Genomic DNA, 24,850 nt, shown 5'->3' on the forward strand with positions numbered 1-24,850 from the left:
GAGCCACACAGAACCTCGATTGTTGGAGTCGAGCCACACAGAACCTTGATTGTTGAAGTCGAGCCACACAGAACCTTGATTGTTGGAGTGGAGCCACACAGAACATCGATTGTTGGAGTCGAGCCACACAGAACCTTGATTGTTGAATTCGAGCCACACAGAACCTTGATTGTTGAAGTCGAGCCACACAGAACCTTGATTGTTGGAGTGGAGCCACACAGAACCTCGATTGTTGGAGTCGAGCCACACAGGACATTGATTGTTGGAGTCGAGCCACACAGGACATTGATTGTTGAAGTCGAGCCACACAGAACCTTGATTGTTGGAGTGGAGCCACACAGAACCTCGATTGTTGGAGTCGAGCCACACAGGACATTGATTGTTGAAGTCGAGCCACACAGAACCTTGATTGTTGGAGTCGAGCCACACAGAACCTTGATTGTTGGAGTGGAGCCACACAGGACATTGATTGTTGGAGTCGAGCCACACAGAACCTTGATTGTTGGAGTGGAGCCACACAGGACATTGATTGTTGGAGTTGAGCCACACAGGACATTGATTGTTGGAGTCGAGCCACACAGGACATTGATTGTTGAAGTCGAGCCACACAGGACATTGATTGTTGAAGTCGAGCCACACAGGACATTGATTGTTGGAGTCGAGCCACACAGGACATTGATTGTTGAAGTCGAGCCACACAGGACATTGATTGTTGGAGTCGAGCCACACAGGACATTGATTGTTGGAGTCGAGCCACACAGGACATTGATTGTTGGAGTCGAGCCACACAGGACATTGATTGTTGGAGTTGAGCCACACAGGACATTGATTGTTGGAGTCGAGCTACACAGGACATTGATTGTTGAAGTCGAGCCACACAGACCCTTGATTGTTGGAGTCGAGCCGCTAATAGAGCTCGCCAGTTTATAGTGCTAAAACCCGGCAATGAGTTACCTCTGGTTCGTTGAAGTCATCCCTATGTAAAGATTGTATGGCAACAAAAAAAAAGCGTTTTGAATAAACTGCGAAAATAATGTCTGTGGTTGACACAGACTATGGTGATCTTACACGTTTTGTTTCTATGAGATAATATCAGTCACTTAACATGACCTTTATGAATAATAAAACCTGTTGAAGCCTGTTTTTATTACAGAACTTATCTTTCAGGGTTTATCCAAGAACCCTACAAAAACGCCACTGATTTCCTCCAAATGGTTTGTCAAACAAACCATGGCAGAGTTAGGGTCTACAAAAAGACAACATTACCATTTATCTCTATACACTATTGGTTTGGGTAATAGATTGGAGGTATGGGGAAAGGATTGGTGGTATGGGGAAAGGATTGGTGGTATGGGGAAAGGATTGGTGGTATGGGGAAAGGATTGGTGGTATGGGGAAAGGATTGGTGGTATGGGGAAAGGATTGGTGGTATGGGAAAAGGATTGGTGGTATGGGTAATAGATTGGAGGTATGGGTAAAGGATTTGAGATATGGGTAAATTAATTGAGGTATGGGTAAAGGATTGGAGGTGTGGATAAATTAATTGAGGTAAGAGTAAAGGATTGGTCATCTGGGTTGTTACATTCCCTAGTTTCTGTGTTGTGGTTTTGTATGTGTATGTTTCAGGAAATGGCTTCCTGAAATTCCCCCAAGCAGCTGATTGGTCAGCCACATTGATGATTGGAGATCTGATCCCGCCCTCTCGTCGGGGGATACAGCTGTATCCCATATAAGCCAGTGTTCTGTTGCTCAGAATATAGACGAGGTTGATATCATGGTTTGGTTGTGTGTCACATAGAGCTGATGGTTATGTTCTGTGGTTGTTGCTGAGAGAGATGAATGATATGTCCTGTGTTGGTTGTTGCTGAGAGAGAGAGCGTATGGTTATGTCTTGTATTTTGGTTAGTGTTGCTGAGAGAGCTTCTTAGTATGTCCTCATTATTGGTCTGTATAATTGTTGTGAAGTATTTTTGTAGCCGGTCACTGTCTAGGCACACTAGGTAAGACCTGGTGTCGGACCACCCCCTGTATGTTGGTTAGAGCACCAGGTGGTGCTAATTTAGTAGTGGGTAGGCAAGTAAGGTAGGAGAGGGGGCTTTGACATTTACTGTCTTTGCTTTTGCATCCGTCCAGCCCCTTTTCCCCAAATTTACCATGTGAAGGAAATAATACATTCCCGGTAAATGGTAAATTCTCTGCCTTTGTCATCCTTACTCGCACCTACAGTCCCATACCTTTCACTCCACAGGGAGTTGAGATGTAGCAGGGTGTTGCGTTCCCTCTTCTCAGAGGAGTGCGTAACAGGGTAAAGGACCAGAGGTATGGGTAAATGATTGGTGGTATGGGTAAAGGACCAGAGGTATGGGTAAATGATTGGTGGTATGGGTAAAGGATTGGTGTATGGGAAATTATTGGAGGTATGGGTAAAGGGTTTGGGTAAAGGGTTGGAGGTATGGGTAAAGGGTTGGAGGTATGGGTAAATGGTTGGAGGTATGGATAAATTGTTGGTGGTATGGGTAAAGGGTTGGAGGTATGGGTAAAGGATTGGAGGTATGGGTAAAGGATTGGTAGTCTGGGTCAAGTATAATAGGTATGGGTAAAGGGTTGGTGGTATGGATAAATGGTTGGTGGTATGGGTAAAGGATTGGAGGTATGGGTAAAGGATTGGAGGTATGGGTAAAGGGTTGGAGGTATGGGTAAAGGGTTGGTGGTATGGGTAAAGGGTTGGAGGTATGGGTAAAGGGTTGGAGGTATGGGTAAAGGGTTGGAGGTATGGGTAAAGGGTTGGAGGTACGGGTAAAGGATTGGTGGTAGGGGTAAAGGATTGGTGGTAGGGGTAAAGGATTGGTGGTAGGGGTAAAGGATTGGTGGTAGGGTTAAAGGATTAGAGGTAAAGGGTTTGCGTATGAGTAACAGGTTAGAGGTATGGGTAAAGGGTTTGTATATGGGTAAAGGGTTGGTGTTGATAACATATTAATGTGCTGAAACTGATGGAATACCATCAGGGATGGAAATGAAGCTAGCCAGCGGCACTAGCCTGCTGGGACACTGAATAATTGAATCTGCAGAACATGTGTTTCAACACTTTGAATTACACAGCAGTTGGATAATGTGCACACAGTTCAGTGCTAGAAATGGTCAAATGCATAGTCGATCTACTGAAATACAACACATTGGTTATGTAACGCTGTGCCTGTTCATCATTGTTAGTGAAAAACAATCTACTTGGCCACAATTCACGTCTGGTAGCTTTTCTCTGGCGTCGTCTGGTAGCTTTTCTCTGGCGTCGTCTGGTAGCTTTTCTAACATGGTCACCAACCCCTCCATGCCACAGTTAGCTAATCCTCTCCTCCTCTTGTTGATAGTTAGGACTTCCACTGTAGTATCATTGAATGAAAATGGCACCCTATTTCCTAAATAGGGCACTACTTTTTTTTTTTACCAGGGCCCGTCACGTAGAGCACTATCTAGGGAATGGGTTGCCATGTGGAATGTAGCCACACTTACAGCCGGAGAGGATGACGTGATGTTGTGGGACGTAGCCACACTCTCAGCCGGAGAGGATGACGTGATGTTGTGGAACCTACAACCAGTTTTTAGAAGGTTAGTAATTCATGAAATGGAAGAAGATGGGACATTGTGTGAAGTGACGACATCCATGTCAAGCATTGTTGAGTAACATTTTGGGGCGGCAGGGTAGCCTAGTGTTTAGAGCGTTGGACTAGTAACCGGAAGTTTGGAAGTTCAAATCCCTGAGCTGAACTGAATAGGCAGTTAACCCACTGTTCCTAGGCCGTCATTGAAAATAAGAATTTGTTCTTAACTGACTTGCCTAGCTGTTGTGACTCATTTTTTGAAAAAGAAAACGTTCCTGTTTTAAACAGGATATTTTGTCAGGACAAGATGCTAGAATATGCATATAATTGACAGCTTAGGATAAACACTCTAACGTTTCCAAAATTGTAAAGATATTGTCTGTGAGTATAATAGAACTGATGTTGCAGTTATGTTGTAAACGATGTTGTAAACGATTTAATTTGATTGCTTTTCTGATTTCCGTGACCAAGTAACCTGCTGCTAGCTGGACAAAATGCTATGCTAGGCTATTGAAAAACTTACATAAATGCTTGTATAGCTTTGGCTGGAAAGCATATTTTGAAAATCTGAGATGACAGGGTGATTAACAAAAGGCTAAGCTGTGTCTCAATATATTTCATTTGTGATTTTCATGAATAGGAATATTTTCTAGGGATATTTATGTCCGTTACGTTATGCTAATTAGTGTCAGGCGATGATTACGCTCCCGCGTGCGGGATGGGGAGTCAGTAGAGGATAAAGATAAAATAAAAAAACATCAAGACACTGTCCACTCCAAAAGGGTTAATCAGCTGTCCTCATAGCGGAACCCTTTTTGGTCCCAAGTAGAACCCTTTTGACCCCCAAAATAATTGTTCTTCAGGGACAATTGAATAACCTTTTTTAGTTTCCAGAGAAGCACCTTCTTTTCCAATAGTGTCCATTAGAGCTGGGGCACGGGGGAGAAGATGACAGAAGACCGCCACCAGTGGAGAGCTTTTGTAGTTGCCCGTGGCACCAGCAGGTGTAATGGGATGAGTGAGTGAGCGCTAGAGACGTAGGATATTAATTTGATCCCTCTTTTGTTGGTGTGAATTTTCCTGCACTGAAGGAAATGCAAAGCTTCTAAAGTTGATCATTTTCATTTTAAAATGTAAGACTTGATTTGCAGTAATGAAAAATATATTAACCCCTACAAAAACACTGACGTTAATTATAATATACATAATATGTCATATTTCTTGTTGCTGCAGGATTATTTTCTTGCTGTAGCAAATTGGCTCAAATTCAGATCCTACATCTGTATATATATATATATATATTGTCCAGGCAGTGTGAGGTAATATGTATTGTATTTAATGTAATTTCCCTTAGACCAGGAGTGCACAGGGGCTCCAGGGCTTTGGTCTTGTGACAATCTAGATTTATTTTGCCCTGGGGGTCAGGTCTTGGTGCAGTGTCTGATGTGGCTGTGTACAGCTACATGTGAGAGGCAGAACAGAGATAGGATCTTCATTTGAGCCAGTTTGCTACAGCAGGAAAGTAATCCTGCACCAACATCAAATGTAATTGTGTGGATTATAATTAACAGACATTTTTGTAGGGGTTGATAATACATTGTTCATGTACATGATTTAACTTCAGAAGCATTTTTAATCCTCAAATAAACAACATGTTTTACATTTACTGTTATTAAGTTATCCTGCTTAAGGGTTATCATATCTCTCCATTTCTCTAAGAATAATTACAGTCGACAGGTGATTGGTAGACAGTTTAAAAGGTGATCCAATTTGAAATGCCTGATGGACTTGAGGTCTTGCTTGGAGACAGATGTCATTGATATTCATTTTAAATGTGAGTGGCCAGTTTATCTTCTTCCAGAGGACAGTAAGTTCTTTAGTGTTCAGACAGCCAAATATGACATACCTAAATCTAACTGCCTGAACTGAATAGTACTGTAGTTCAGGACCTGAAGCAAGGATATGCATATTTTTGATACTATTTCAAAGGAAACACGTTGTAGTTTGTGGAGATGTGAAATTAATGTAAGAGAATAACACATTAGATCTGGTAAAAGATAAAACAAACCAAAAAACATGTTTTCTATTTTGATTTAATCATCTTTGAAATGCAAAAGAAAGGCCATATGTTGACATAAGAAGCTGGGTGTAATTTAGATGTTGTCCACAAGAGGGCAGCAGTGTGTGTGCAATGTTTCAGACTTATTTTAATTTTTTTTTTTTTTACCTTTATTTAAATAGGCAAGTCAGTTAAGAACAAATTCTTATTTTCAATGACAGCCTAGGAACAGTGGGTTAACTGCCTGTTCAGGGGCAGAATGACAGATTTGTACCTTGTCAGCTCAGGGGTTTGAACTTGCAACCTTCCAGTTACTAGTCCAACACTCTAACCACTAGGCTACGCTGCCACCCTAGTGTAGCCTAGTACTTGTTTATACTTTCAAAAATGAGAAATCTACATAACATTTTGTATAAAGTCTCCCAGGTGTCCCTCATGAGTTTGCTCATGAGGATGCTTTGTTGTTAAATAGGAAGCCGATTCTAGATTTAATTTGGATTGAAGATGTTTAATGTGAGTCTGGAAGGAGAATTTACAGTCTAACCATACACCTAGGTATTTGTAGTTGTCCACATATTCTAAGTCAGAACCGTCCAGAGTAGTGATGCTGGAAGGGCGGGCAGGTGCGGGCAGCGATCGGTTGAAGAGCATGCATTTAGTTTTACGTGCATTTAAGAGCAGTTGGAGGCCACGGAAGGAGAGTGGTCTGGCATTGAAGCTCATCTGGAGGTTAGCAAACACAGTGTCCAACGAAGGGCCAGATGTATACAGAATGGTGTCGTCGGCTTAGAGGTGGATCAAAGAATCACCAGCAGCGAGAGCGACATCATTGATGTATACAGAGAAGAGAGTCGGCCCGAGAATTGAACCCTGTGGCACACCCATAGAGACTGGCAGAGGTCCGGACAACAGTCCCTCCGATTTGACATAGTCAACTCTATCGGAGAAGTAGTTGGTGAACCAAGCGAGGCAATCTTTTGAGAAACCAAGGCTGTTGAGTCTGCCAAAAATAATGTTGTGATTGACAGAATCGAAAGCCTTAGCCAGGTCGATGAATATGGCTGCACAGTAATGTCTCTTATTGATGGCGGTTATGATGTCGCTTTGGACCTTGAGCGAGGCTGAGGTGCATCCACGACCAGCTCTGAAACCAGACTGCATAGTGGAGAAGGTACAGTGATATTCAAAATGGTCGGTAGTCTGTTTGTTAACTTGGCTTTCAAATACCTTAGAAAGGCAGGGTAGAATAGATATAGGTATGTAGCAGTTTGGTTCTAGAGTGTCTTTCACTTTGAAGAGGGGGATGACCGCGGCAGCTTTCCAATCTATGGGAATCTCAGACGATACAAAAGAGAGGTTGAACAGGCTAGTAATAGGGGTTGCAATAATATTGTCAGATCATTTTAGAAATAGAGGGTCCAGATTGCCTAGCCTGGCTGATTTGTAGGGGTCCAGATTTTGCAGCTCTTTCAGAACATCAGCTATCTGGATTTGGGTGAAGGAGAAGTGGGGGAGGTTTGGGGCGAGTTTCTGTGGGGAGTGCCAGGCTATTGACCGGGGCAGGGGTAGCCAGGTGGAAAGCATGGCCAGCCGTAGAAAAATGTTTATTGAAATTCTCAATTATTGTGGATTTATCAGTAGTGACAGTGTTTCCTAACCTCAGAGCAGTGGTCAGCTGGGAGGAGGTGATCTTATTCTCCATAGACTTTACAGTGTCCCAGAACTTTTTGAGTTTGTACTACAGGATGCAAATTTCTGTTCGGAAAGCTAAGGCTAGCCTTTTCAAACTGCTTGTGTATATTGGTTCCTAACTTCCCTAAAACGTTGCATAGTAGAACTAGGAATAGATATAGCCCTTGGTTCACTCCTTGGTTCACCCCAGACCTGTCTGCCCTTGACCAGCACAAAAACATCCTGTGGAGTTCTGCATTAGCATCGAAAAGCCCCCGTGGCTTTTCGATGCTAATGCAGAACTCCACAGGATGTTTTTGTGCTGGTCAAGGGCAGACAGGTCTGGGGTGAACCAAGGAGTGAACCAAGGGCTATATCTATTCCTAGTTCTACATTTTTTGAATGGAGGATGCTTATTTAAGATGGTGAGGAAGGCACTTTTGAAGAACAACCATGCATCCTCTACTGACGGGATGAGGTCAATGTCATTCCAGGATACCCTGCCAGGTTGATTAGAAAGGCCTGTTCGCAGAAGTGTGTTAGGGAGCGTTTGACAGTGATAAGGGGTGGTCGTTTGACCGCAGACCCATTACGGATGCAGGCAATGAGGCAGTGATCGCTAAGATCTTGTTTGAAAACAGCAGAGGTGTATTTGGAGAGTGAGTTTGTTAGGATGATATCTATGAGGGTGCCCGTGTTTACGGATTTGAGGTTGTACCTGGTAGGTTTATTGATCATTTGTGTGAGCTTGAGGACTTCAAGCTAAGATTGTAGGATGGCCCGGGTGTTAAGTATGTCCCAGTTTAGGTCACCTAGCAGCACAAGCTCAAAAGATAGATGGGTGGCAATCAATTCACATATGGTGTCCAGGGCACAGCTGGGGTAGAGGGTCTAAAGCAAGCGGCAACGGTGAGAGGCTTGTTTCTGGAAAGGTAAATATTTAGAAGTAGAAACTCGAATTGTTTTGGAACAGACCTGGATAGTAAGATAGAACTGCAGGCTATCTTTGCAGTAGATTGCAACACCGCCCCTTTGGCAGTTCTATCTTGGTGGGAAATGTTATAGTTAGGGATGGAAATTTCAGGGTTTTTGGTGGTTTTCCTAATCCAGGATTCAGACACGGCTAAGACATCCGGGTTGGCAGAATGTGCTAAAGCAGAAAATAAAGCAGACTTAGGGAGTAGGCTTCTCATGTTAATAACCTGTTAACGTTACAGGTTCCCCAGGGGGTACCACCCCCCCCCCCCGTTCAGCTGAAACGGTGGCGCAGACAAAAAATATTCTTAGAAATATTTAACCTCCACACATTAACAAGTCCAATATATCAAATGAAAGATAAACACCTTGTTCATCTACCCAGCATGTCAGATTTTAAAAAATGTTTTACGGCGAAAACACATCACATATTTATATTAAACCACCACCGAAACAAAGACAAGAGGCAGCCATTTTGTCCCAGAAAATAAAAAATTATAAAAGCAGGATTAAAAAATAAATCATTCACTAACCTTTTGAAAATCTTCATCAGATGACAGTCATATGACATGTTACACAGTACATTTATGTTTTGTTCAATAATATGCATTTTATATCCATAAACCACAGTTTACATTGACGCCATGTTCATAAAATTATCAAAAATGTCCGGAGAAATTACGGAAAGCTACGCCAGATAACAGAAATACTCATCATAAACTTTGACTAAAGATACATGTTTTACAAATAGTTAGAAAGATACACTGGTTCTGAATGCAACCACTGTGTCAGATTTGTTTTTAACGTTACAGAATTAGTTGACTCTGCAATAACCTGAGACGGCGCTCAGACGTAAGCCATATTTCTCCGCTATGTTGGAGTCAACAGAAATACAAAATTACAACATAAATATTCCCTTTGATGGTCTTCGATCAGAATGTAGTGTAAGGAGTCATACTTACCCAATACATCGTTTTGTTTCAGTTCGTGTGTCCTTATAGTAGCATCTGCTACCACTTTCAGCTGAAATGCATCCAAAATGACTTCTGGTCCCGAACAGTTACGCATCAAAACTTCAAAATTACATATTATATGTCGACTAAACTGGTCAATCTAAGTGCAGAATCAAGCTTTAGGATGTTATAAACGTACAAAACAATTCTCAATTCAACCGGACAATCATACTTCTTCTCAGGCAAGCTGGAACAGAGAAAGGTCTGTGTCCAATTCCAGCCCTAACGCACATGTATTTTCTCGCGACACCCACTCTTTCGCCTCCCAAAGGGTCAAAGCTCGCGGGATTTGCACAATTAAACGCTCTACTGAATGAGGACATCTAGTGGAAGACATAGAAAGTGTCTCCAGATCCATAGCTGGTTGGGAACGGTGGGGGCGATGACGTCAAAGTTGCCCCAAGTTTCAGGCTTCCAAAACTAGTTTGGGAGATTGCCTGCCCTGTGAGTTCTGCTATACTTACAGACATAATTACAGACATAATTCAAACGTTTTTAGAAGCTTTAGAGTGTTTTCTATCCAATAATAATTATTATATGCATAAATTAGCAATTTTGGACAGATTTCTTTTCAGTTTACTATGGGCAAGCAATTCATCCAAAGGGGGCAGTATTATGCCTAGCCTTAACAAACTATAGTTTTGGCAAGTCGGTTAGGACATCTAATTTGTGCATGACACAAGTAATAATTTTTTCAACAATTGTTTACAGACATTATTTCACTTACAATTCACTGTATCACAATTCCAGTGGGTCAGAGGTTTACATACAGTAAGTTGACTGTGCCTTTAAACAGCTTGGACAATTCCAGGACATTATTTCATGGCTTTAGAAGCTTCTGATCGGCTAATTGACATCATTTGAGTCAATTGGAGGTGTACCTGTGGATGTATTTCAAGGCCTACCTTCATACTCAGTTCCTCTTTGCTTGACATCATGGAAAATCTAAAGACATCAGCCAAGACCTTGGAAAGAAAATTGTAGACCTCCACAAGTCTGGTTCATCCTTGGGAGCAATTTACAAATGCCTGAAGGTACCACGTTCATCTGTACAAAAAAGTATGCAAGTATTAACAGCATGGGACCACGCAGCCATCGTACCGCTCAGGAAGGCTCGTTCTGTCTCCTAGAGAGGAACGTACTTTGATGCTAAAAGTGCAAATCAATCCCAGAACAACAGCAAAGGACCTTGTGAAGATGCTGGAGGAAACAGGTCCAAAAGTATCTATATCGACATAACCTGAAAGGCCGCTCAGCAAGGAAGAAGCCACTGCTCCAAAATCTCCTTAAAAAAGGCAGACTACGGTTTGCAACTACACATGGGGACAAAGATTTAGCTTTTTGGAGAAATGTCCTCTGGTCTGATGAAACAAAAACAGAACTCTTTGGCCATAATGACCATCGTTATGTTTGGAGGAAAAAGGGGAAGGCTTGCGAGCTGAAGAAAACCATCCCAACCGTGAAGCACGGGGGTTGCAGAATCCTTAGCCATAGTATACCGGCCATATACCACAATCCCCTGAGGTGTCTTATTGTTATTATAAAATTGTTACCAACTTAACCTTTCTAGCGCACCGCTCGACAACATTCCACTGAAAAGGCAGCACGCAAAATTCAAAAATATTTTTTAGAAATATGTAACTTTCACACATTAACAGGTCCAATACAGCAAATGAAAGAAAAACATCTTGTTAATCTACCCATCGTGTCAGATAAAAAAAAAATGCTTTACAGCTAAATCACGACATATGATTATGTTAGGTCATAGCCAAGTCGAAAAAACACACATCCATTTTTCCAGCCAAAGATAGGAGTCACAAAAAGCAGAAATATAGATAGAATTAATCACTAACCTTTGATGATCTTCATCAGATGACACTCATAGGACATCATGTTACACAATACATGTATGTTTTGTTCGATAATGTGCATATTTATATCCAAAAATCTCAGTTTACATTGGCGCCTTACGTGCAGTAATGTTTTGATTCCAAAACATCCGGTGATTTTGCAGAAATACTCATAATAAACATTGATGAAAGATACAAGTGTTGTTCACAGAATTAAAGATAGACTTCTCCAACCGCTGTGTCAGATATTTTTTTTTTCTTTATGGAAAAAGCATAATCTGAGAACGGCGATCAGAACCCAAAACAACCAGAGGAAAATCGTCCATTTTGGAATCAACAAAGTTGGAAGCAACACCATAAATATTCACTTACCTTTGATGATCTTCATCAGAAGGCACTCCCAGGAATCCCAGTTCGACAATAAATGACTGATTTGTTTAATAAAGTTCCATCATTTATGCCTAAATAGCCACTTGTTGTTAGCCTGTTCAGCCCAGTAATCCATCTTCATGATGCGCGAGCATTTCGTCCAGACAAAAACTCAAAAACTTCTGTTACAGTCCTTTAGAAACATGTCAAACTTTGTATGGAATCAATCTTTAGGAAACATCAATAATGTTCCAACCGGAGAATTCCTTTGTCTTCAGAAAAGCACTGGAATGAGAAGTAACTCTGTCGGGAGCGTGCGTCATGAGACCAAGGCTCTCTGCCAGACCACTGACTCAAAGAGCCCCTCCTTTATAGTAGAATCCTCAAACCAGTTTCTAAAGACGGTTGACATCTAGTGGAAGCCCTAGGAAGAGCAACCACATCCATATCTCAATGTGTATTCAGTAGCACAAGCTTTTGAAAAACTACAAACCTCAGATGTCACACTTCCTGGTTGGATTTTTCTCAAGTTTTCACCTGCCTGCCATATGAGTTCTGTTATACTCACAGACATCATTCAAATTGTTTCTAAAACTGAGTGTTTTCTATCCAATACTACTAATAATATGCATATATTAGCATCTGGGACAGAGTAGGAGGCAGTTCACTCTGGGCACGCTATTAATCCGAAAGTGAAAATGCTGCCTCCTATCCCAAAAAGTTTAATTAGAGCAATAAAATATGACTTTTGTTACACCGTGGTATATGGTCTGAAATATTACGACTGTCAGCCAATCAGCATTCAGGGCTCGAACCACCCAGTTTATAATGCAGTGTAATCTAGTTTTATATATATTTTTATTTAGTGTTTAATTAACTAGGCAAGTCAGTTAATTAAAAACACATTTTTATTTACAATGACGGCCTACACCGGCCAAACCCTAACCCTGACAATGTTGTACCGATTGTGCACCGCCATATGGGACTCTCAATCACGGCCGGTTGTGATACAGCCTGGAATCGAACCAGGGTCTGTAGTGATGCCTCTAGCATTGAGATGCTGTGCCTTAGACCGCTGCGCCACTCGGGAGCCCCCTGAGTACATATACACCATCCCAGCAGTGCAAAAACGCGGGATATTAAATATTTTCCCTGTGCTTCTCCGAGCATATTCTTCATATAGCCTATAGTATATGTTATGGATCAATTGATTGTGGCGCACTTGACAAGCCCAGAAGAGAATCAGGGGTGAGATACAGTGTAAACTGAACATTATCGGACCCAAAATCTAATCTTATAGAACAGAACATGTGATATGTGTTATGTTCACCAAGGTTGACAAAAAACTCTCGACCAGTTAAATGTTTCCTAAACCAATTTAGAACTGGACCGGAGAGGCCACCACTCCAGTCTGTCCAGACATTATGTACAACCTTGTCGAATGTAGCACATAAATCCAAGTGTACAAAGACAGATAGCTGTTTGGCATCTGTGTTGGCTCTTTAACTAAGGCTGTATCTGTGCTGTGTATCTGTGCTGTGGTGGGCAAGAAAACAAGAATGGAATATTTCAAAAATAGAGTTGACTGTTTGAAAACCAATTTATCCAGAATTTTGCTTAAGAATGTAAAGGTTGGAGAAAATTGCTAAGAGCTGAAGAATTTAGATTACTTTTCTTGTTTATTGGGAAAAGTGCCTGTGAACAGAGATTCATAATAACTTGCATATCTTCAGATGCAATTAAAAACTGTTTTGAAGGTGGCCGGGATAGAATCGAAAAGGTAGATAGCACTTTACTGAGCATTATCTGGGTCAACCAGGGACAATAACTCCAGTGCCTTTGCGTGGTAGGCTGGGGCACATATTGCTCGCTCAGAATGCTATTATGGACCTGCAATTTTGACTTTCTCCACTTCCACTCTACTTTTCTGCAATTTCTCTTCAATTTATTAGTTTCCTCACTCATCCAAGGGACTCTCTGTTTGGATGTGGCCTTTTTCAACTTTACTGGATAAAGTTTTGTAATCTACCCCACAAATTATATATAAACACAACATTTTTCAGGAATTGAAATAAAAGATCCCAGAAATGTTCCATACGCATAAAAAACATATTTCTCTCAAATGTTGTGCACAAATGTGTTTATATCCTTGTTAGTGAGCATTTCTCCTTTGCCAAGATACTCCATCCATCCATGACACAGCGGTCAAAGGCACTGCTATCACTACAGACCCCGGTTTGATAGTGGGCTGTATCACACCCGGCTATGATTGGGAGTCCAACAGGGCGGAGCACAATTGGCCCAGCGTCGTCCTGGTTAGGGTTTGGACGGTGTAGGCCGTTATTGTAAATAAGAATTTGTTCTTTAACTGACTAGCTTAATTAAATAAAGATTATATCAAAAATGTATAAAATTCAAATATAGACATAACTATTGTCTACAATCTCCCGACAGACTGCATTGTTTTTCCTATGAAAAACATCTCTCATTGTAAGTGTGGTCTCGCTGCATGTGTAATGATGCCTTTTAAGTCTGTTCCGATCCCTAGATACTGGGTACTCTTGGATTCATGTGAAAATCCCACTTTTCCAACTAAACCTGAGTGTGAATGTATGTTTTGCTCCTCTTACACAGCGATCATCATGCCTCTAATGCAGGGGAACTCAAATACAATTAGTGAAGGTACATTTATCTAGTCTGTGTGGTAGGGTACCAGTCTGTTGATTTTGTCTTTGTTGGCTTGTTACCAAGGGCCCTTAAGATATTTTTGTCAACTTGTCACTAGTCCCATCACTATGTTTTATGACGACACTGTATACAGTAAAGGACAAACTGGGACACAAAGGAGGAACATACATGAAATATTAATGAGATTTTCTTCCCACGGGGTATGTTCACAGCTCCACAAATCTTTGCCTAGTAAGACACATTTGTGTCAATAGATACACTAGGTGAAGTTAGGTAACATGAGTGCCACATGACTGCAGTTCAGTTCACTGAACCAGCTCTTTTACAGCACCCAACAGAAATAAACCACTTTTTAAGCGTCTAGAGTCTAAGCCGACAGGAGGGAGTTCTACTGAGCTATATGGAATTGTTTTAAGAAGGTCATACCAAGGACCATTTAGCTATTTGATTTAGAATCTTAAGGGCCCTTAAGTAGTATTAGAAAATGCATTTAAAAAAGGATTGGATGAAATGTTGAATTTGCCATTACTGCTATTAGCCAATTGAAACGCATTAAATAACAGATTCACTACATGGAACAACAGTCTCCAAAAAAATGAAGTTTGTTCTGAAGTGTCTGTCCTCTGAGAGATATAATAAAGATCAGGAAACTAAATGAAGTTTGTTCTGAAGTGTCTGTCCTCTGAGAGATATAATAAAGATCAGGAAACTAAATGAAGTTTGTTCTGAAGTGTCTGTCCTCTGAGAGATATAATAAAGATCAGGAAACTAAATGAAGTTTGTTCTGAAGTGTCTGTCCTCTGAGAGATATAATAAAGATCTGGAATCTAAATGAAGTTTGTTCTGAAGTGTCTGTCCTCTGAGAGATATAATAAAGATCAGGAAACTAAATGAAGTTTGTTCTGAAGTGTCTGTCCTCTGAGAGATATAATAAAGATCTGGAATCTAAATGAAGTTTGTTCTGAAGTGTCTGTCCTCTGAGAGATATAATAAAGATCAGGAAACTAAATGAAGTTTGTTCTGAAGTGTCTGTCCTCTGAGAGATATAATAAAGATCAGGAATCTAAATGAAGTTTGTTCTGAAGTGTCTGTCCTCTGAGAGGTATAATAAAGATCAGGAATCTAAATGAAGTTTGTTCTGAAGTGTCTGTCCTCTGAGAGGTATAATAAAGATCAGGAATCTAAATGAAGTTTGTTCTGAAGTGTCTGTCCTCTGAGAGATATAATAAAGATCAGGAAACTATATATACATTTTTTTTACATCTATTTAACACCTTAGTTCCTAAAATATCTCCATATGTACCTCCATTCATTTTTTAAAATTGGTACCAGGGATCTTCAGATTAGTCTCGACCGACGTACATATTTGTGAGAGACTCACCTTTCCACAGAGGGTCATATTAGTGTGTTGCCCAAACTGTTTGGCCGAAGAGGCTGTAAGGACTTCAGACGAGTCCCCGTGACTCTTCAGGGGGCCGTAGTGCAAAACGGAGAACATCGTGTTTGTGAGAGTCTCATTTTTCCACAGAGTGGTCATAACAGTTTATAGGCCGTTTTGACACTAGACGTTTTCGTGAGAAGACCGATTTTCAGGATGTCTCATGGTCTGACCAACACTCCTCTAGCTCTGCCACCTTTCACTGCAGACGCGGAAGGGCGATATCGGAGGATGCGGTGGATTGAGACGTAACCCATGAAAAAAAAACTCCAGATGAATATAACGATTTTGGGATTGTTTTATTTTGTTAATTAAATTTCCACAGGCCGAAGAAATTGTAGGAGAAGGATTCAAGGCTGTCGTAACACCAATGCTGTAGCAGAGAAATACAATTTAGTCATTGTCAGATGAAAACCCTGAAACTGAATGTTTGTTTTTAAATGTATTGAGGGTAGTAACTCCGCCCACTCTGCACTCTTCACATTTCTTGACTATCGAAACAATATATTTTTTTCAAAATAGCTAATTTTCATAATTTGTTGTTTGTGTAAAAGAGAATGTATTCTCAGTGACTTACCTGGTTATAAATGAACCATGTATTATTGGCACCCAACATAAATAATTAAAATACTGGCGATGGCTAGAAGGACGGTGACGTCGACCGCCGAATACTGCTCAAAAAAGCTGTGTAAAATAACATATTGTCACAACTTCCGCCGAAGTCGGCTCCCCTCCTTGTTCGGGCGGCATTCGGCGGTCGACGTCACCGTCCTTCTAGCCATCGCCGCTGTAACGGTTCTCTAGGGTGGAAGAAGGTGAGGACCAAAGCGCAGCGTCGTAAGTGTTCATGTTTTTAATACAATAACTGAATACTAAACAAAACAACGAATGACAAACGAACAGTCCCGTAAGGTGAATGGAAAACACTAAACAGGAAATAAACACCCCCAAAACACAATGGAAAACAGGCTACCTAAAAATGGTTCTCAATCAGGGACAACGATTGACAGCTGCCTCTGATTGAGAACCATACCAGGCCAAACACAGAAATTGAAAATCATAGGCAAACTAACATAGACAACCCACCCAACTCATGCCCTGACCATACTAAAACAAAAGACAAAACAAAGGAACTAACGTCAGAACGTGACAGCCGCTCCATTTTTCATTGTTCCATTTGTTTTGTCTTGTTCCACACCTGGTTCACATTCCCTAATCAACTGCATATATATATATATTCCTCTGTTCCCCCCATGTCTTTGTGAGGGATTGTTTTGTTACGTGTTTTTGTATTGACGCGCCTAGCTGGTTTTTCCTCCCGGGTACTATGTTTCAACCCGGAGTATGTTTAATTGTTAAACATTTTAGCTTATTTTGTGACTTTGTCGCGCTTTGCACTTTTGAATTTTGGCTGGAGGTTTGTTGGACCCTGTTGCGTCCGTCTGTTGTTTGCTTCTGCCGAATAAAGTGTTCCCCTGATCACAACTCTCTGCTTTCCTGCACCTGACTTCTACACCAGTAGATCACAACTCTCTGCTCTCCTGCAACTGACTTCTACACCAGTAGATCACAACTCTCTGCTCTCCTGCACCTGACTTCTACACCAGTAGATCACAACTCTCTGCTCTCCTGCACCTGACTTCTACACCAGTAGATCACAACTCTCTGCTCTCCTGCACCTGACTCCTACACCAGTAGATCACAACTCTCTGCTCTCCTGCACCTGACTTCTACACCAGTAGATCACAACTCTGCTCTCCTGCACCTGACTTCTACACCAGTAGATCACAACTCTCTGCTCTCCTGCACCTGACTTCTACACCAGTAGATCACAACTCTCTGCTCTCCTGCAACTGACTTCTACACCAGTAGATCACAACTCTCTGCTCTCCTGCACCTGACTTCTACACCAGTAGATCACAACTCTCTGCTCTCCTGCACCTGACTTCTACACCAGTAGATCACAACTCTGCTCTCCTGCACCTGACTCCTACACCAGTAGATCACAACTCTCTGCTCTCCTGCACCTGACTCCTACACCAGTAGATCACAACTCTCTGCTCTCCTGCACCTGACTTCTACACCAGTAGATCACAACTCTCTGCTCTCCTGCACCTGACTTCTGCACCAGTAGCGCACACGTTGACACAGATTACTATTTACTAATTCAATTGCTCAGAGAAAGAGACTCTATTGAACAAGTAATCTTTTTTTCAAAATTATTGACACCCCTAAAAAAATGTATCAACATGTAGTCAACATTTCTTGTATTTGGTCCCATGTTCCAAGAATACAATAACTCCATCAAACTTGTGACTCTACACACTTGTTGGATGCATTTTGTATTTCATTTGGTTTGTGTTTCAGATTACTATGTGGTCAAAAGACATTAATGGTAAATAATGTATTGTGTCAATTTGGACTCACTTTTATTATAAATAAGAATAGATTTTTTCTTAACACTTTGATATTAATGTGGATGCTACCATGATTATGGGTAATCTCGAACTAATCATGAACAATGATGAGTGGGAAAGTTACAGAGCCTCAAAGATCATACCCCCAAGACATGCTAACCTCTCACCATTACAATAACAGAGTAGGTTAGCATTTTATATCATACCCCCAAAACATGCTAACCTCTCACCATTACAATAACAGGGGATGTTAACATTTTATATCATACCCCCAAGACATGCTAACCTCTCACCAGTTCCAATAACAGGGAGGGGTTAGCATTTTATATCATACCCCCAAGACATGCTAACCTCTCACCATTACAATAACAGAGTAGGTTAGCATTTTATATCATACCCCCAAAACATGCTAACCTCTCACCATTACAATAACAGGGGATGTTAGCATTTTATATCATACCCCCAAGACATGCTAACCTCTCACCAGTTCCAATAACAGGGAGGGGTTAGCATTTTATATCATACCCCCAAGACATGCTAACCTCTCACCATTACAATAACAGAGTAGGTTAGCATTTTATATCATACCCCCAAGACATGCTAACCTCTCACCATTACAATAACAGAGTAGGTTAGCATTTTATTTCATACCCCCAAAACATGCTAACCTCTCACCATTACAATAACAGGGAGGGGTTAGCATTTTATATCATACCCCCAAGACATGCTAAAGATATATTAACCCTTTCATGTGTGAGTTCCAAATATCTCTAACAGTGGCCCCAGCGTGAGTTTTTTTATGCACGTGATGTTAGAACGTTCTCTCCATTCCAGAATGTGATTGTTACATTTAATCCGCGCTGCCCTCAAACCAAGGCACGCAGCCTGTTTTTATTTATAGGCTGTTTTCAATTGGTCAATATCAAATTATTTTCTAACAAGTTTTTTATTTTCTAAGAACAGTTTGAATTGAGCTGTGTTCCGCCTCATTCATTCACATAAAAGTCATCATTTTTACTTTTGCAGACCAATACATTTTTTAGAAATTTCTGACCCAGACAAAATTCCCCAAACACTTCCCAATTGTTTGTGCAGTTCAAGTCTGCAGACATTTGTTCATCTCCCGTCCTGCACACACGTGTTCACATTGTTCGTCTGTTGCCTGCATCGCAGTCATAGTTGTTTTCGTTACCAATAATAACTTTGGAAATGTGTGCGTTTCTATCAAAGTAAGTGCGTTATTACGTTAAAATAGTTTCTGCATGTCGTGTTATGTTGTTTCTACTGTAGCATAATATATTTGTGTATATTCCTTATAACCTCAGACATGCGAGGTAACGTTACTCATTTCATAACCTTTATGGTGTTATCTTCAACCGTGCTCATGTAGCTAGATACATTCTTCTATTAGCTCTGTAAAACAATGCTAACTGTGTCAGAGAAGTATTGGCTTGTTGTATTTTGATGCTACCCTGGAAAAATGGAAAAATATCTTCTTAAACCACTTTGTCGTTTTCTGAGTGCATTCCACAAAGCTGTTTATCATGTCCACCTCATCCACTGCCCCCATTCTGAGGTTATAGTCAAGCACGCAGTCTGGTTTGATTTGTTTCTCTCCCGTCAGGTGGTCCACCTTCCCTGTGGCCGACATGGTTGCTGGATGGACAGTGGAGAGGACATGGATGTCTCGTTTGTCATGCCACTTTACTGACAGCTGTTGACATTTCTTATGTTGTATAACGGGTCATTTAGGATGGCAGTAGCATTGTTGATGAAATGCAGTCTTGGGAAAAGAGGGGGGCAAAGAAGGGAGTTGTAAACATAGGACTTGTGTTCCAGTATTCTCTTAGGGAGTTCTTCTTCTTCCCCATGAGAAGGACTGTCACCAGGAAGGTATACATTTCACTAATTGTGGTTGGCCCCCCCACTCCTGGCTCTCTCTTCTCCAAGGCATAGTGATTGGTCTCTACTACGTCTCCCACCAGATCCTCTGTCAGGAACAACTTGATGCACTGTCTCAGATGGAAATGGTAAGGGGCGTTGCACTTCAGACTGGGACTCAACACAAACAGCAGGTCCAGGAGGGGTGAAATGGAGGGGTGAAATGGCTGGCATCCTTCCAGCTACTACAGAACTCCTGGACGTCATCCACTGTCAGCTTGCCTCCATCACCTTCAGCATCTTCAAAGGGAACTGGGACTTTGTCAGTGGTCAAGGGGGTCCTCAGATTCAGGGTTCTCAATGGCTGGAGGGCAGCTCCTCGCTGTCACTGTCAGAACCTGATTCCTGACTTTCAGACTCATTGTCAGAATTTTTAAAATCTCCAGAATTTCCGCATTTGTGAGTTGTCTCCATTTGAAAGACATTGCTAATGCTACAACTTAGCACACTAGCTACAGAGTGAGAGGTTACGTGATTGATTGCCTGAACGCGCCATTTGTATCAATAAATCACTATCAGAAAATGTTTTGTGTGGTAATTATTGATATATTTACTGTTTTATTCACATGTTTTTCAATTATAAGTCATGTATTCTGATTCTTGAATAGATTGTAATGGGCACATAGTGTGTGTGTAAAATACTTTTTGGAAGGTTGTACTGATTATGATGAGCTAAGCTCATTCCAGCTATGTGTGTGGAGCCATGTTTGTTGACATACAATGCATTCTGTGTTTCACGTAATTGTCTGTCGGACCAAAGATGCTATAACAAAATGAGGTGAGTAAGGGTTCACTTATTTTTTGAGAACATCAGGAAGTGATTGGTGGGATGTGAACGATGGTAGACACACCCCTTCAACATGCGTACTATAAACAGACCAAACTCATCTTGTCTTCCCTTATGATCTTTGGTTTCTGTGAGGAAAAAAAGCATGGCTGCGCACTGAAACTAATTATCGTAGGATTACTTTAGAGTTCTAGAAAGTGTTTTACTCAATTATTTCGATCAATGGTGAGCTCACCGGTGATGTGATTAATTATACATAGTAATTGCTATTAGCTAATTCATATTGTAGTTCATGTCAGCTGAGAGTTAGAAAATGTGAACGCTTGTGGTGCGTCAATCTTTCCTCAGTTAGCGCTAGGACAAATGTAGGATGATTGTGTTATGCTACAGATACTCCTGTGAGTATCTGAACATTGCATTCAACAATAAACTGCTCACATTCTGAACATAACTTTGTAAGGACTGTGTAAATAGTTTCTCAAAAAAAATGTGGCCAGCTCAAATGCTGATTGTTGCATCATTCGAAACTGGCCGTTCTAAAGGAGCATTCTAAATAAGTGTTCTAATCGCACCTAAAGGAGCATTCTAAATAAGTGTTCTAATCGCACCTAAAGGAGCATTCTAAATAAAGTGTTCTAATCGCACCTAAAGGAGCATTCTAAATAAAGTGTTCTAATCGCACCTAAAGGAGCATTCTAAATAAGTGTTCTAATCGCACCTAAAGGAGCATTCTAAATAAGTGTTCTAATCGCACCTAAAGGAGCATTCTAAATAAGTGTTCTAATCGCACCTAAAGGAGCATTCTAAATAAGTGTTCTAATCGCACCTAAAGGAGCATTCTAAATAAAGTGTTCTAATCGCACCTAAAGGAGCATTCTAAATAAGTGTTCTAATCGCACCTAAAGGAGCATTCTAAATAAAGTGTTCTAATCACACCTAAAGGAGCATTCTAAATAAGTGTTCTAATCGCACCTAAAGGAGCATTCTAAATAAGTGTTCTAATCGCACCTAAAGGAGCATTCTAAATAAGTGTTCTAATCACACCTAAAGGAGCATTCTAAATAAGTGTTCTAATCGCACCTAAAGGAGCATTCTAAATAAGTGTTCTAATCGCACCTAAAGGAGCATTCTAAATAAGTGTTCTAATCGCACCTAAAGGAGCATTCTAAATAAGTGTTCTAATCGCACCTAAAGGAGCATTCTAAATAAGTGTTCTAATCACACGGGTGCGATCGTACCACTGTTGAACGATCACACCCGTGTGAAGGTACGCGTGAAAGGGTTAAATGTCTGGTTTGTTTTTATTACCCATCTACCAATCACTGCCCTTCATTATGAGGCGTTCAAATAGCTCACTGGTCTTTGTAGTTGAATGACCCTGGAGGAGATGGCTACCGTTTTACGGTTCCCTAACCAATTGTGCTATTGTGTGTGTTTTGTTGCGCTATTTGTAACTTATTTTGTACAGAATATTTCTGCCACCGTCTCTTATGACCAAAAAGAGCTTCTAGATATCATGACAGCGATTACTCACCCCATACTGGAAGAAGATTTTTTATTTAACGAGTTGGATGCAGAAGAAGTTATTGCAGGGAAACTTAAATCCTTTTGACCTAATTTCTACCAGCATGTTAACTTCATATGGCTGCAGGGGCAGAATTGAGTAGCTTGGATGAAAAGGTGCCCATTGTAAATGGCCAGTCTCAGGTGCTAATATATGCATATTATTACTAGTATTGATTAGAAAAAACTCTAAAGTTTCCAAAACTGTCAAAATATTGTCTGTGAGTATAACAGAACTGATATTGCAGGCGAAACCCTGAGGAGAATCAAAGAAGGAAGTGGCTCTATTTTGAAAACTCCATGTTCCATAGTCTCCCTTTGCTGGATTTAAAGGGATATGAACCAGATTCCTTTTCCTATCCTTCCTCAAGGTGGCAACAGTCATCAGACATAGTTTCAGGCTTTTATTTTGAAAAATGAGCCAGTACGATAACATCACGTCAAGTGGTCACATGAGTTTTGCTTGCGCAACAGAATTGGGACAGCCATTGTTTTCCCTCTCCTACTGTGAAAGACATTTGGGGTTTTTAATATTATCGACTATATATTTTAAAAAGCAACCTGAGGATTTATTATAAAAAAACGTTTGACATGTTTCTGTGGACATAATGGAAAGTGTGGAATTTCCGTCTGCGTTGTCGTGACCGCTCTTTCCTGTGGACTTCTGAACATAGCGTGACAAACTGAGGTTTTTGGGATATAAAAATCATCTTTGGTTTTTCCTGCTTCAGTCTTTGCTTGTAAGCAGGAATCAGGAGGATGGAATTATGTTCAGATTTGCCAAATGGAGGGAGAGCTTTGTCTGCATCTCTGTGTGTGTGTGGTCAAGGTGGTCTAGAGTTTTTTTTCCCTCTGGTTGCACATTCAATTAAGTTGGGTTAGTAAAACGTCAATTCGTTAACTCAATCCTCTGTCTGGACAATTGTTCCTTTATGATCTAGCCAGGTCATGTGTTATGATATATGGTTCCTTGGTTGGACTGTTCAAATCAAAGGTAAAAAAACGCTAACATTGTCTTACGTAAGGCATAGGGATGAATCAGGTTCCATATTAGGTCAGTCACACTGTTAAAAACAGAGGGTATAATGACCATTATTTCTCATCACACCTGGGTATTTAAAATATTTTTATGGTTTATTTGTAAAACAAAAAACAAATAGTCTACCAAACTGTATTTGAGAGTATGTTCAAATACTTATTCCAAATAGTATTTTCAAATATTTGGGTAAATACATGGGAATGTACTGTATTTCAGTCAGTTTATTTATGAATCAGTCAGTTTATTTATGAATCAGTCAGTTTATTTATGAATCAGTCAGTTTATTTATGAATCAGTCAGTTTATTTATGAATCAGTCAGTTTATTTATGAATCCATTCAAATATTCAACTACTTTTCAAATGAAAGATCACTGAATTCTTACTTTGAATGTATGTGAAAGTAACAGATATTTGAACTAGTACTTGAACCCAAGTCTGTTTCTCACTCATCACACCTACTGGTTCTTCCTGTTATGTACAGCACTTACACTGAACCTATGTTCTTGTGGAGAACATGACTATGCACTTTGGCTGCCATCACTTAGCTAGCGAACACATCATTGACAGTGCCCAAAACTATCACGAAGTGTCCGACACTCAACAAATCCTCCATGCCATATAAGAGTTTACAAAACATGCACCCAACCTTCTTCAACACACTTAGGCTAAACCCAATTATCATTTCACTACAGTAGGTTAGGTTATGCACTTATCTAGCAAAAACATCATTGGCTGTGCCCAATGCTGCCATGAACTGTCAAAGACACAGTACCTCCATCCTGAAATACACAGTACCTGTGCCCAACTTTTCTCCGGTTAGTTTGGCAGAAGAATGTTGTCAACTTGGCACATGATGAGATAATGGGAAAAAATTTTTTTAACATGATGTATGTGTTCATATCCTGCAGTACTGTACAGTAACAAGCTGTATGTGTTCATATCCTACAGTAACAAGCTGTATGTGTTCATATCCTGCAGTACTGTACAGTAACAAGCTGTATGTGTTCATATCCTACAGTAACAAGCTGTATGTGTTCTTATCCTACAGTACTGTACAGTAACAAGCTGTATGTGTTCATATCCTACAGTAACAAGCTGTATGTGTTCATATCCTGCAGTACTGTACAGTAACAAGCTGTATGTGTTCATATCCTACAGTAACAAGCTGTATGTGTTCATATCCTACAGTACTGTACAGTAACAAGCTGTTTGTGTTCATATCCTACAGTAACAAGCTGTATGTGTTCATATCCTACAGTAACAAGCTGTATGTGTTCATATCCTGCAGTACTGTACAGTAACAAGCTGTTTGTGTTCATATCCTACAGTAACAAGCTGTATGTGTTCATATCCTACAGTAACAAGCTGTATGTGTTCATATCCTGCAGTACTGTACAGTAACAAGCTGTATGTGTTCATATCCTACAGTACTGTACAGTAACAA

The sequence above is a fragment of the Oncorhynchus nerka genome, linkage group LG2 (genome assembly GCF_034236695.1).
Source record: "Oncorhynchus nerka isolate Pitt River linkage group LG2, Oner_Uvic_2.0, whole genome shotgun sequence".
Lineage (NCBI taxonomy): Eukaryota > Metazoa > Chordata > Actinopteri > Salmoniformes > Salmonidae > Oncorhynchus > Oncorhynchus nerka.